At 46.2% G+C, this 15048-nt stretch overlaps 1 protein-coding gene across 1 annotated transcript in view; it reads right to left on the bottom strand.

Moving 5' to 3' along the window:
- LOC144115503 (LIM/homeobox protein Lhx9-like) overlaps window positions 1-2753 on the bottom strand; it is a 61948-nt gene extending 59195 nt beyond the window's left edge. Inside the window, exon 1 of the mRNA XM_077649912.1 lies at window positions 2659-2753. The gene's annotated coding sequence lies outside the window, so the exon portion shown is untranslated. The remainder of the gene's footprint in view (window positions 1-2658) is intronic.
- Window positions 2754-15048: the final 12295 nt, after the last annotated feature.

Here is a 15048-nt window from a genome sequence, read left to right as displayed (position 1 = left end):
TGAGCACCCAGATGGCATCAATTTATCTTGCCGCTCTCTACGCATGAGCATTTGCCTATCGATAAAGCTATGCCCGGAGGTAACAAATAATGTCGCCATGACGTCAGAGCCATGCATGTTATACCAACGGTTTAAGGGACGAAAAAGAAAAGGAGTAAGACGCAGCAACGTACAGATTCCACCAATACTTGCCCTGGAAATAACCTTTTTGGCAGGATATATGCTTTGTCTTTTTTATTTTTTTGACTATACAGGTTGGTCAACATGGGACGGCTAGCTTCTAGAGCAATTTTCGACTTTGCACGATGTTAACAAACAACACCGACACTTCCACTTATGCATCTGCTGCCCCTGCAACGATCTCAAGGTATTGAAACTTGCCTCTGAAGAGCGCAGTCTGAGAGCAGACCTCGCGTGCGACAGAGCTGCATTTAGCTTTCTTCGCAGCTCGTCTTGTGCACTTTCGTTTACTGACATTCGTTACTGTCTTTATTTATAAATTTGTTTGAATCCATATTCATGCATTTCACATCTGTTATCAATATGTAAAAGACATAAAAATGCTGGAAGACTCCGCCTCTTGTGCAGTTACTGTGGGCAGGAAAACGAGATATTTGCTCTATAGTTTGAGGAAGAATCACATTGTCAAGTATGAAACAGTTTCGTGTATTTGCATTGATAGTGGGCGTGTTTTACGGCATTAAAAGTGGCATTTTAAAGCCTTGCTCTCTTTCTCAACATCTTCATTTCTTTTCTGTGCAGCGTGACTAATTGATATTAGGCTCAAAATTTTTCAGTTTTTGTGCTCAAGGTACAGTATCAGATTATTGGTCAGCAACACTGACAATGAGAAACTGTGCTCGGCAAATTTTTTTTGACAGGTACTAAGTTAACCATATTCGCGAGTATGCCCAAAGGCGATATAAAGAATATGAATAATAAAAAAAAACGTTCCAATACCAAACGATTAGTCGCGTTCCGTCCAAATCGTCAATCAACTTATGTTCAACGGCACACATTTAGCGACTTGATGTTGTGAGACAGAAGCTGAGGAAAACTTCCGAACCGAAGGTATTTTGTCTTGTGCATTTTTCATCCTACTGAGAGCTATGGCCATACGTGCTGTCAAAACTCCTGCGGACCATCCCCCTCTGCTGGTCGTCAAAACAGCAGATGAGAAAGGTCATGCAAAGACACTCTTATATCGGTTATCCCAATATCACAAGGAAGTCATCAAAACCAGCGTTCTTAAAGATCGTAACCGTTTACCTGGACATTTGTTTCACAGGCTGCTTCAGAGACTGAAAGGCGCGCATGCTGAGGAAAAATGAGATATGGACTTTTATTACTTCAGAAAATAAAAATAAACCGATAAGGCCACCCAGGTGAGCTGACATAGTGCCGACAGATTGTCTGGAAAAACCGCTAGGTGGCGCTTCCTTTACAGATGGCAGCCTCCTCTCCCAAATCTTTCAATAAAGCTTTTCATTCATTCGCTCCTTGTATCAAGATTGCGCAGCATCTTTCAGATCCTAGCGGACGTTTCTTTTTCTATACAATAGGCTTTAATACAAACTAAAAATAAGTGCTCGAAAGTCAAGAAATGACGCGAAAGATGCCCTCCAACGCCATCCGACTCTACTCTCAGTGTCTATAGAAACAGTGCATGAACCCCGAAAGTGACTAAAATAAACAGGCATCAGATGGTCTAACAGACAGACAGACAGACAGACAGACAGACAGACAGACAGACAGACAGACAGACAGACAGACAGACAGACAGACAGACAGACAGACAGACAGACAGACAGACAGACAGACAGACAGACAGGTAGGTGGGTAGATAGATAGATAGATAGATAGATAGATAGATAGATAGATAGATAGATAGATAGATAGATAGATAGATAGATAGATAGATAGATAGATAGATAGATAGATAGATAGATAGATAGATAGATAGATAGATAGATAGATAGATAGATAGATAGATAGATAGATAGATAGATAGATAGATAGATAGATAGATAGATAGATAGATGAAGGTATCCAATATTCCATTCTTCGTCGTAATTTAAAGGGTGCTTCTCTGCTTCGACAAGAAAAACAGTCCCTGCTCAGTGCAAATGAATGAACAATGCCGGTTTCGCTTCGACGAATGCGCTTTAACACCACCACCACGTCTCAGTTCTTATGCAGCTGAACCGCAGCTTCTGCGCAGTCATTTTCAACAGCAAGGCCAGATCAGCAGCCAGTCGTCGTTTCGCAATAGCATGCACATTCGCAAGGACTATGCAAACGGGGTGCCTAGCGAGCGAACCGTCGGAGGATCTGCCCACTTCTTAAGATATGCACATCTTCAGGGCCAGTGCGGTTGTTTTGCATAAATATCACAATTCCAATTGAGGCTCGAGCGAAGCCTTTGCATGAATAACAGCGGCACCGACCGCAGCAGAGCCCAGTTTTCCAGGTGGTCTTTCAAAAGGCTTTGAATGCGTCTTTCAGTGAACTGAGACGATGTGAATGCAGTAGAATCATGCCGAAAAGATCAAAACCAAGAGACGTCAGTAAGCCAGAACACGTGAGCGAACATGCAGCAAGCCCGAAAGCACAAAGAAAATAAAAGAGGATACGCTGGAATCGTCGAAATATGCGTACCTGATGGCAAGGACGAATAGTGCGCTCCGCGTGCGTTCGCCCTCTTTTCTGGAGCGCCGTTCTGCTTTACCGCAGATGCGGGTTCTCCATCCGCATCAATTTCCTGCTCCCGGAGCATCCCGAAACCGAAACTTCCAGACGGGAAACGATGCGCGAGTCCTTCTCCCCCCCTCAACCCCGCTATTCTCTCTCTTTTTTTTTTCTCCTCCTCTACCGCAGCCAGCTAGCGTAGAGTCACGTGACTTGTAACGATCGGCCAATCACGGCCAAACGGGCGTGGCCTGTAGGGAACGCCCTGCGCGGCTCGGAGAGCGCAAAAAGAGAGAAAGAGAAGGATACACACGCACGAAACGAAAACGGAGCGGCAAAAAAAGGAAATAAAAAAAAATTAGAAAGACGTCGGGCACACGGGCATCGTCGCCGTAGCCTTCGTTCGACAGCGCAGCCGCCCTTGTAAACGGGAGCGAATAAAGGCGCTCCCGCACGCCTAGTTTGTTTTGATATCGTTCTCCTCCGCACCGCTTTCTCAAGAAAGAGGAGCTCTCCCGCTGCGCTCCCCCCGCTCCCCCTCCTCCCCCCTCAATTTCGTCCTTTTTTTTTTTCCCCTGGCTTTTCCTTTGCCATCCACCCCCTCCTTAGTATACTATTTCTTATTCTTTTATCTTTCCTCGTGTCGTATCAGCTTAGCGTACACGCTTTCTATTTTTGTCATCCAAACGACCTCCCTTCCCTCGCACCGTCCACCGCTTTTATTTATTCCTGGTCCGCTTTCTGCGCGGATGATCTCAATTTTCGCTCCCCCCCCTCCCCCCCCCCCCCTCCACGACGCGTGGGCGCCGTCGCTTCTCGGGCGGAGGAGTGAAGAAGGCGAAAGCTGCTTGGAGATGAGCCGCGTGAAACAAGACGAGGGTGGTTGTGCAAGCTGGAAATACAGGGGAGCCGCACGTGTCTTGTCTACGAAACGAGAAAAGCCCGCGGCGCCCTCTTTTGCAAAACACGCTCCGCGGCCCCCCTTGATAAACCTGGCCAGAAACGACTGAATAACGGCGGTGGCGGCGCAGGGCTCCCTTTCATCTTGGAGGCTAAGAAAGCGCGCCTGGATCCCCGCTTTGACTTTTTTTGCTCGTCGGGGCTTTGTTTTTTAGTTGAGGCAAGTTTCGGTTTCACGGGGCAAAGTTTCGGCCCGCGCGCTCGGGTAACGGCTCTCTTTTGAACCGGCCGAGAAAAGTTGCCGTTATTCGACGAAGACCTCCGGAGCCGTAATTAACGAAGCGAATAAGGAAATAAGAAAAATCACTGACTGCGGTGGTGTTCGCCCTGTTTATGCTTTTTCAACGGGAGTCAGAACGCTTAGAACTCGGAAAGTTAGAGGCGTATGCTGTGCAAAGTTTGAGAAACTGCAAGAGTAACTTGGTAAATATGTGAAACATGTTTTCCAATGCTGGCGCCTTTTCACATACATACTCGTATATATGCAACTTCTTGTCGAGTGTGACAGAAGAAATGGGAAACGGCCAGAGTGGAGGGTATCCGTGCAGGTGCTTAGTTTCTTTGAGTTCTCAGAAATACGCGCTGCTCAGAACCGACAAAGAAATGTATACAGTTTAGAAGGAAATGTATAGGAACACTGGGCCTGGCTGTGTAAAATGTAAATTGCGTGAAAGCGAGCCTAAAGCAACCGCGGAAAAACGCTGCGCCGGTATTTTTGCACATTTTGCCAGGATGAGCTTAGTAATGCTCGTTTCACATGCTGCGATTTTCGCCACTCTACGTGCGGAGAGGCGTCCGTCTAGTCGCAGATGCCTTGCGATTGGTTCCCGACCGGGTGGAATTCAATCGCAACGTCCGTGTGATAGCTGTTCGACTGACCAATGGGAAGATGCGTGGCGTCGTGTGACGTAAGGTCACGAGGCAGCCGGCTGAAACAGCAGAACGGCAGGCGCGAGAAGTGCAGCAACACTGCTTGTCTCTCCGACCGAATTTGCTGGGTATGCGTTGCATGTGCAAATACTCACCAAAAATAGCGCAGAGATGTGGGCGACTGCGACCAATTTTTTTCGCTCTAGTCACGCCATTATAACCGGTCCTGATGGTTTCTCGAATTCATCTGCACGGAAACCTGTTGGTGCTTTCTGATACATTTCATACAGTAGTTGATTCTTTCATACATTCATGAATTTCTCAACAATAAATAATCTGTAAGAGTGAGGAGTGCCAGAGCACAATAAGGAGGTGGCAATCACTTTAGGCATTACTTTTCTGGCTTTAGAAATGTGGGCTGCGAAACTTTTGGCTCGGTTGCCCGTATAGGTATGAAGCCTTCTTAATTTTGACACTTATTTCATGGGGCAGTGCTCTATATTTTGTTGCCGTGCTTTTGCTGTTACACTGCATGAATCTTTCAATAAAGACGCCTTTGACCCACTTTCAACGCTCTGGTAGACATAGAAGGTTGCGTGGATGTCACACTTTCTTCTCTAGCTGAAATTCAAAGATAGACTTGGTTCATGCTTCGTCCAATTTTGTTGAATTCCTAAGGTTGGTCCTTCGGCTATATGATCTTACAAAAAAAAATAAATAAAGTGTCTAAGCGTAAAAAAATTAAAAAAAATTAAACATTCCTGTGCAGAGAGCGTTGCAAAATCGGGGGGGGGGGGGCGAAATGAGATGACTAAAGGTAAAGCTGGAAAATTTTGTAGCCTCACTGGTATGCTTTCATTTTCTTTCCATGCGAATTGTGAGTGGAAGCATCGCTTTGCAGAGACCACACCTTTGGACAACATGGTGTGCACATTTGGTATCTGATCAGCCCTAGTATTATTACATAATGAGATGCTAAGTTTAAGACCCCGTGTATATATTACCCCCTCGGCCACTAATTCCGCCACCACCACTTTGTACTTGTCCCGAAAGGGCTATCAGCGTCACATAGCCTATGTATGTATTTATCGGGCACGTGCTTTTAGCGTTGCGAGGAATCACATTGCTTCTAGTGAACCGACTCTACTGCAGTCTCTTGGTAATATAGGTAAAGTCATGTCTCATGCCGCGTAATCAGGCAGCTGAATAAGCCGTCTTGGATTTTATGGCACGCGGTCAAATGTGCTCGGCTGCGGGCCACAATTTGCGAAATCCGCAGACGAAACTACGCAGAGCATTAGGAGAACAAAAATCAACTGCTCTCAAGAAGGCCTGGAAACGGGCTACTACTTTTGCCGAGCGTTCACTAATGATATTCTCTTCATTCTTACAATTGAAGCATCAAGGGCTTCAGCTGAGGAAAAAGCTACGTGGCAAGCATTGATTTCATCTGTTAGATGGCTTTTCTCGCAGTGTCTTCAGTAAACATGGTGCTTCGCCAGATATGTGCCAGCGGGTGCGCACACACATGCAATGTGATCGCTCTAGAGCTAGATGTCATCCAGAGCTAACAAGGAGACCTCTGCTGAAGGCGAATGATTGTTTTTGAAGTAATTACGTGGACATAGTTGTCTCGAACCCCGCGCCTCAGCATGGCGCGTAAGCACAACGCTAAAGGCGCAGACCCAGGCAAATCGAGAAAACAAAAAGTTCAAGGTGCTTTCACGTAATAGGAAACGTATTTTAGGGCCAGCGCTTAAGGCGGTCGTGTATTTCTAACGGGTCTAATGAGTCACACGACTCACTGACAAATAGGGGGTCACATGACAAGTAGTGGGTCATGTGACCTTACGAGTGATGATATCTTTTCTGGAAGAAGTACAGGGGGGGGGGGGTGCATTTAGCAGCATACGAAAACCGTTCTAAGTAACTATGACAGCCATATCACATGAACAGAGCCAACCTAGCCAAGATAAAAATGCACAACAAGGAACGCAACTTTTCTTAAAAAAACGCTGTTTTCACAAAAATCGACTACCGACATCATGGGCTGGAAAGGAGGAGAGGAGAGTCATAACCGGTGGTAAGTATCCGCACTGCAAACCCACCAGCTTCAGGTATAAACATGTATCACCAATAACTAAATAACTCCATGTATAGTCCTGGATTAGGATGATGATAATGATGATAAAGACGTTTATGCCAGTGGGGAGTAAGAGGAAATGAACGGGGGGAGGTGGGGGAATGTTGTGAGTGCGCAACCTTTACAGCAGGCGAAGTAGTATGGAGTCATGTGCTAAGGTCAAAAGCTCCATCAGAGAGCCTCCGTGTTTTTCCGAGGCCGAATCCGTAACAAATAATATGACTAAGCGCCATTAATGTGCTTTCCTCGCCGCAAAGTGAATCTTCTCCGTGTCTGCAAAAGAACGAAGCTTTATAATTAACTAGGGACCAATGACAATGAGAAATTCGAACTGATCGCTAAAGTTAGAAATAGGTAGCTTACTTGATTCGCCACTCTGGCGGTGGAAGGCGATGCTGACCAGCGATCGCATCGAGGAAAGAGCCCTCTTAAAAGAGGTCCGTCTGACAGCTCAATCTAGTGGAACCCTGGAATGAGGACCCCACCCACAAACCTCAAGAAAATTCCCCTGATTTTAATTATTAAAGGATACCTACCTACCTACATACCTTCCTACCTATCTGCCTACCTTTTCGAAACCTAGGCTGCCTCAATGCCAGCGCGCTGCATTGAGGCACCCTGCATTGAGGTATTGCAACGCTGCATTGAGGCGCTGCATTGAGGCACCCTAGCGAAACCTGGAGTGCCTCGATGCCCGCTCGCCTCCGCTTTCAGGGTGAGGACACTGCCCGCGACGGCAACATGTTGGGTCACACTCTCCCGTTCGGCTGCATAGAGCGCAATGCGGCGGCGGGCCGTTCGGAAGACAAAACTGCCACTACCGCGTGAAAATCCGCAAACCTGGTGTACTAGCAAGAAAGGGTGATACCAGTGATGTTTCAAACAGTGAATCGGAGTTAGTTAAGCTAAAATATGTCATGTTTCGCAGCTCATCTGCTGAGAAATTCGGCGCCTTGCGAACATTCGTTACATTCTCACAGCGGTTGTAACATTTCCAGCGCTATCTGTACACCCAGATACTCTACATCTCGACTGCTTTTCCAACATTCAGAATTGCTTATTTAGAGCTGGAGTTTCATAATCGCCAAACACTGCCACTCGGGCAGTTCTAATGAGAATATCATGCTTTCCTGTCACCCTGAATATCCCGGCGCCGTACCTACCTTAAGCGCGTCAGTAAGCAAGAGAGCATGCGTGACGAATTACACTGTCGTCAATAAGAGGCGCCTTATTTTTGGTATCGCTTTTGGTATCCCTACTGGGGAAAATATGCTACTTTGGTTGCCGTCACGTATAGCCACGAGATAAGTAAAATTCGTCACGCGTGCTTCTGGGCAGGCATGTCCTGGAGGTCACTTTTTTCTCTTTCTCAATGACAGCAGCAGGGATGAGAGCCTGCCTGCCACGCATCTTTCTGCTCAACATGAGTCAAATTCTCTCCTCCTGTCTCTTCACCTCTTTCATTTCATTTCTCCAGTCTGTCTGCTATTCTTTATTTCCGCTGGCCAGCTCAGGTGCTTCCGTATCGATGGCAGATGCCGGGGCTAGCACAAATCTTTTCCTTCCTTTTTATTATTTTAATAAAACCACTTACTACAACTAGCCCGGACCAGTACCTAATGAGAGGTCTACTGCCCTGGCCAGCGACTATGTAGTAAGGCACAAGTCAGCGTCTTTTGGCAACTGGAGCAGACAATTCCGCTGAAGCGAGAAAGGCGGCCTGTGTTGTTCCGACTCCCCTTAGTTGAGTTTGGCGTGAATTGTGGCATTGAAATGAAGCCGTAATCTAGAGTTTAATTTTTCATGTTTCTTTGTGAATCGGTCGCTTTTATTGTTTTTCCTTCATGCTTTGAACAGAAGGAAAAATTAACGTCTTTGTATACTTAGCAACTGAAATTTGTTGTTGCTATGTTGCCTTATTCAGTTACAAATTTCACTGAACCGCTTATTTTTAATTCTTTCCAAGAAAAACGAATAAAAAATGACAGATGTCTTGCTGAATAATCAGCAAGGTGTCGCATAGTACTATCAATCAACGTCTATTGAACACTATTCAGAGGGAAACTCTTACCATGTGCATAATTTTTTTGCGGAACAAGCCTTTAGCAAACGAGAAAATATGAACGTATTGTTTCAGGCATGTCCTCAGTTGTCCGCCCCAGAAGAGTGTGGCGACGGATCGTTTGGAAAAGAAATTTCCTATTACTGCTTGGAATCCTTTACATATGGCAGAGTAATAAGACAAATTCATCCCAGTTAATGTTGGACAAGCGGATGTTAACCACGCAAAAAATAGTTATGTTCGGCAGATCATCCTCCGCGCTGCTGGAATACCTGAGAAACTTGGGATCTAGTAAACAGTTTTTACATTATAACAGCAAATGTAGCATAATCCAACAGCATTCGGCGACCCTGATACTGTAAATTATGACTACGAAGTAGGCGCCAATAACCGCAGGCTCTTTTTCAGTGTGGCCAGTGAGTGGGGAACGCAGCGGCCAGTCATAACTTTTCGATCGGCGTGCATTCGCAGCGACTGCATCATGTAAAAAACATTCAAAGCTGACAGAACAGTGCTGCCACGAGCGAAACAACCATGTAGCGTCAATTTCCAGTTTATTCGCATCATTGCAGTCGCCACGCAACCGCACAAAAACAACGCCACATGCATAGCGCGCGCCTGGGACCCAACATGCCTCTGCGAGGGGGAAACGGCGGCGCGGTGTGCTACAAAGGGTGCCCTCACCCTGAAAGCGGAGGCAAGGTGAGAGAGCATCGAGGTGCCCTAGCGAAACCACGCTCTGCGCGCCATCCCTCGTGCTCGACAGAAGAGCAAGTTGAACGTAGTACGTTGAACAAGAGACAGATGGCGATACATTTCCAATGCGCATGGAGAGCGTTATGGACGATAGGCCGGTAGCAGTCGCAATCAACGTATATGTAAACGTTGGTGGGGGGATTCAATGAACGCGGTGCTGAGAGAGACGAAACGCAAACTTTCGTTGTATGCTGCAGGCGCAATTTGGTAGTGGTAGCCTCACAAGTGGTGGAAACACTAGGTTAAGGAGTTGACGATACAAGGGCAATAGCGCAGCAAGTGCAGATCCTGGTGTGCACAGTACCGGTAGGACAGAACGGAGTGGTTGACAACGACGTTGCTGACTGATAATCGGGAAGTAAGGAAGCTAAGCCTGGAGTGTGGCTTCGACATGGTAGTCATAAACAGGGGAACGCTTAGAGCAGGCGTTGACACAGGATTCGCACGAGATGGAATCCATTTTAGTGGGAAGGGTAGCAGCAGAGATCGGCTGGCGCAAGGCGGGCCGGGCAGTAGCTTTTTTAGAGGGTCCACGGGGGCTCCGGGCATAGATTAGGTGCAGGCGAAGAAGAAAGCGTAATAATGGAGACTGAGCCCAACAGAATGGCCACTAGGAGGTCCAGAAAGAAAACTACAAAAAGAAATTTAACATCTGGATCAGTTACATGACCATGCAAGGTGGGTAGAAAGAGAGCGAAATGGTTAGAAATAGAACTGCAGTTAAAGGACGATGAAAGAGGCGTCTACGCTCTGTGCGAGACACATCTCAGGGATCTAGAAGACCCACCGTTTATTGATGGCTACGTCTGGGAAGGGTGCAACAGAACAACAACGGAGAAGGACGGGCGAGGGGTTGGTATGCCGATACATCAAGGAACAAATTGGCAAAAAAATGAAATAAAGGGGAGTACAGTCTGGGGAGTGATAATAAGCCCATTAGTCAGGAGATAAAAGCTCTGATCAAAAGAGAAATGCAGAAAACAAAAATGAGCGCAAAATTAAAGAAAGAACAAATAGCGCTAACAGCAGCAGACATCGAGGAAGCAATCGAGAAACTGCCGATGAAAAAGTGCAATTATAATCAGAATTACTCATCAGTACTGAAATGAAACAATTAGAAGCAGCAAACCGCTGGAAAGGAAAGGTGGAGCCAAGAAGCTGATGGAATATAGAAATCAAGTAGGCCATCGGACAACGATGGGTGGCTTCAATGGAACACAGAAAGAATGAAAGCGCCGTTATCTCAGGAGGAAATAGACCAAAAATTGGAAACCTTATCGACAAACGAAACTGGAAAATTGGTTTTAAGGAAAGGAAACAACGCAGTAACTGTCTCACTTATCTCAGTGGGCACCTGAACCGCGCCGTAAGGGAAGGGATAAAGGAGGGAGTGAAAGAAGAAAGGGAGAAACAGGTGCCGTAATTGAGGTCTCGAGAACAATTTCGACCATTTGGTGATCTTTAGCGCACACTGATGTCGCACAGCACACGGGCGCCGCGGTCGGGTTCGAACCCGGGTACTCAGGCTCAGTAGACGAGCGCCTTTACCACTGAGCCACCGCGGCAGGCCAAACGAAGCTGAAAGTGCAGGTTTTCGTCCAGGGTAAAATAAACAAGTGCACTGATCGCTGGCTGGCTGAAGTTTGCGATGCAGCTGAAGGTGGGGCGAGAAAACTCTGGAACCATATAAGCTGGCTGGGTAAAAATAACGACAGAAAACAAGAACGGATTCAAGATGCTGGGGGAAAATGTTTAGAGGGCGACGACGCTATGAACGACGTTACATCAGTTATAGCTAACCCATTTAGGAGCGATGGTAGGGTAATCACCCCAAATGAGAGAGCAACACAGGACAGCGTAATAGAAAGCAGCTGAGAACTATCCAATATGAACTGAAAAAAGGCGGAAGCAAATAATCATAAAAGCACATCCGCATGAATAGACGAAGTTCCAGTCATTCTGATTAATGAAATCGGTCCAAGAAGCAAGGAAACATTATCAAATGCATTGGAAACAATCATAACAAATATGAAAATTCCGCGCAGCTGGTGACAAAGTAAAATGAATTTGATTCATAAAGAGATAGGGGATAGGATGTACATACAATCCTTCAGACAGGTTACAATAGCATTTGCTCTATAAAGGCTGGCAATGCAGTCGGTGAAATTTAAAATGCAGTCATGGGTCGAAAGTAATAAGATAATCGGAGAACTTCAGAGCGAATTCAAAACGTGTAGGCGCTTAGATGATAGCCTGTTCGTGTTTATCCAATGCACAGAAACCGCTAAGGCGGAAAACAGACCTCTGTATTTAGCCTTCCTGGACATAAGCGGTGCATACAACAACGTGAACAGGGAACTCCTCTAGAACATACTATAAAACGAAGGCATCGGCCGTGAGATAGTTGATTCCCTCCAAGAAATATACTGAGATGATAAAGTTGATATCACATGGGAAAGGGTAAGACGTACGACAACTGTCGAGGTACGCAAACGACTAATGCAAGGTTGTCCTCTATCATTGCTGCTGCTCATGCTTTATATGATAAATATCCAAAGGAGGTCGCAAGCAAGTAATCTAGGCTACAATCTTCCGTACTTATTAGGCGATAAGGTCGTTGAGCAACGGCTCCCCGTTTGAAACTATGCGGGCGATGTTGTAGTGTTAGCAGGTAGCCAGGATTTGGATTGGATTGGAAAGCATTTATTGTCAGCATTGAGCCCTATGTGGGCGCTACACTAGATGGCCTCGAGCCCGTGGTTCTCGGCGGTCTTGTGAGCCCACTCAGTGGCCCGGACTTGTGTCAACGGGTCCGGGCTGGCCAGTGTAGCCTCCCACCGCTCTAGAGAAGGGACTGGTAGTAGGTCCGCCGGTGGCGGCGCCTTTTTGCAGCCCCATAGAATGTGATCGTATCCGGCTATCTCGCCGCATTCTTTGCAAGTTGGATTGTATTGTGTTGGGTACATGTGAGCTAGTTTCGACGGGCTAAAGAAGGCTCGCGTCTGGAGCCGACGCCACGTTACCTCCTGCCTTTCGTCGAGCTTCTTGTCTGGTGGCGGACATATCCTCCTTTCCAGTTTAAAGTGATTAGTGCAGTCGTGAAAGGATATGAATGCATCTCTCGTGAAATTGGGGACTCAACCTGGCTCACTTCTCGGCTGACATAACCTCGAGCTATACTGTGAGCCAACTCGTTTTGCCTGTTCCCTGAGTGTGCCGGCACCCATATTATTTCCACCTCTCTTTGGTTCTAGTCTTTATGCCTTAGGATTCGTTCTGTCTCCTTGGAGATCATACGCCTCGCGAAATTGTTTACAGCGACTTTGGAGTCGCTAATTATGGTGACTGATTTGGTGTTCACCATTGCCATGGCGATAGCCTCCTCCTACACTGTCCCCGAGTTCTTTGTCTTAACCGAACCGGCCATTAATGCTTCACCCGAGTCGTTCACGCCCACGACCACGAAGGAGTCGCCTTCCTCGTATTCCACCGCGTCTACGTAGGCAGTGTATTCCGAGCCTTCTAACTTGGCTTCAAGGGCCTTTGCTCTTGCTCGCTTCCTGCCTTCGTGAAAAGCAGGGTGCATGTTTTCTGGAAGCGGTTTAATAGTGAGGGAATTCCTCACTTCAGTCGGTAGTTTTCCCTGCGCGTTTTTTCCCGGGATTATATCACGTTGTCCTAGGTTGGCCAGGAACTTACATCCCGCATGTGTGGTGGCGAACCGTCTTAATTGTGTGATCAGATGTGCCTCGCACAGTTCCGCGGTGGTGCTGTAGATACTAAGTTTAAGAAGTCTTTCCGTAGGGGTGCGCCTAATGTATCATCAGGTTATTCTTCCTACAATCACCTATGCCACCCCAGCTTGGTGGTTCCATTGTCCGCTTTCCAGGCTCAGAGATCGGGCCTTATCGTTGCAATGCATTCCGCTTCTCGCTCTTACTGGTGCCTACAGTACTACGAGAACTGTTGCTCTTCATGTCCTTGCCAATGTTCTTCCATTGCCTATTCATCTGGACCAATTATGTGCAGAGTTTATGCTTTTTACTTTACAGCAACCCGTTGTCTACGGCAAGACATTTTATAACCCGTCTGAAATTCAGCCTGTACTTAATATCTGGTCTGACCATCCCTCATTGAAATTTAAATTTTCTTTTGCTCAACTTAGTTATCAGGAAGCCTTGGCCTTTTCGTGTCAACGCGCATTGCATATTTACACTGACGGGTCATTCACTCATCACTGTGCTGGTGCTGCTTTTGTTGTCCTTAGCTCCACTCAAAATATTTTATACGTTCATTGCATCTCCTTAGAACCACCTTCGAGTGCCTATGCCGTTGAGCTTGTTGCATTCCATTCTGCTGTTGCGTTTGCTATTAATAACCCTCCTTCTATGCCCGTTCATTTCTATACTGATTATCTCTGCTTTATGCCCTGTCTTCAGTTACTTCATTTAACCCGAAAATTATTTCCATTAAGAAAAACTCTATCGTTTGTCTTCTCTTGCCTCATTTCCTTTATTTCATATCCGGGGTCACTCCGGAATGTTTGAAAATGAGTTAGCCGACCAGGCTGCTGGTAGAGCTGGGCAATATGGCCATTCACACACTTCTACCCTTTCACGCCGTTGCGTGCGTTCCCGTTTACACCATTATTCACTTCTTTTATGGCGAACGTATTGGCAAGAAAATAATTTCGGCACAGAATTATTTAACTGTATCCCCGATACGCTCAATATTCCTTCCATTCGTCTACCTAGGAGTCCTCTTATTACTTTACTCACTGGGCATGGTCGATTCCCTTTTTACTTTAAAAAAATTGGCTTATCGCCTTCTTCAATTTGCTCGTGCGGTGTTTTGTGCGAAGATGTCAGTCATTACTTCCGGAATTGCTCCCTTACTGCTCCTTTAGTTTCCTGTTTAAAGTCTCTCTGCTCATCTGACATTACACTGCCTACTTACCCCTCTCTTTTGAATAACCCTGCTGCTTGTGCTGTTCTGATTCAAATGGTTCATCTCATCAGCAGCACAACTCCTACACATTGCCGATGAGTTCCTTCGTCAGTCTCATTTCTCCTGCATAAGCTCTGTACAGAGAAGTGCTCTGTGTTCCTTTGCTGGGCAAGGATGCATCTCTCTGTGGCCTGACATTGTGTTTGGACCAACTGTGCCTGTGACTTTATCTGTGCTGACTTTATCTGTGACATTATCTGTGCTTCTGACTGTCTGTGGTGTCTGGACCAACTGTGCCTGTGACTTCATCTGTGCTGACATTCTCTGTGACATTATCTGTGCTTCTGTCTGTTTCGTGCCTTTGGGGTTTCATGATTTTTGTTTGTTGTTTCTTTTTCCTGCTTTTCTCTTTAAATTAAGTTTTTTTTAGCATTTAGCTCCTTTTCTTTTTTTTATTGGCTTTAAGCCCGGTAAAGCGTTGCTGGTCCGGGCTCCCTCTCTCTTTCATTTATTTTTTTTTGTATTTTTTCTGAGAGGACCAATAAAAAAGGGGTGCAGTGGGGTAGTCCCAGGGCTGCTTTATATGCCTGTCTTATGATCTCGTCTATTTTGCTCTTTTCCG

Source organism: Amblyomma americanum, chromosome 1, assembly GCF_052857255.1.
Source record: "Amblyomma americanum isolate KBUSLIRL-KWMA chromosome 1, ASM5285725v1, whole genome shotgun sequence".
Taxonomy (NCBI): domain Eukaryota; kingdom Metazoa; phylum Arthropoda; class Arachnida; order Ixodida; family Ixodidae; genus Amblyomma; species Amblyomma americanum.
The sequence above is the reverse complement of the archived record's forward strand: the minus strand, read 5'-3'. Positions and strand labels throughout refer to the sequence as shown.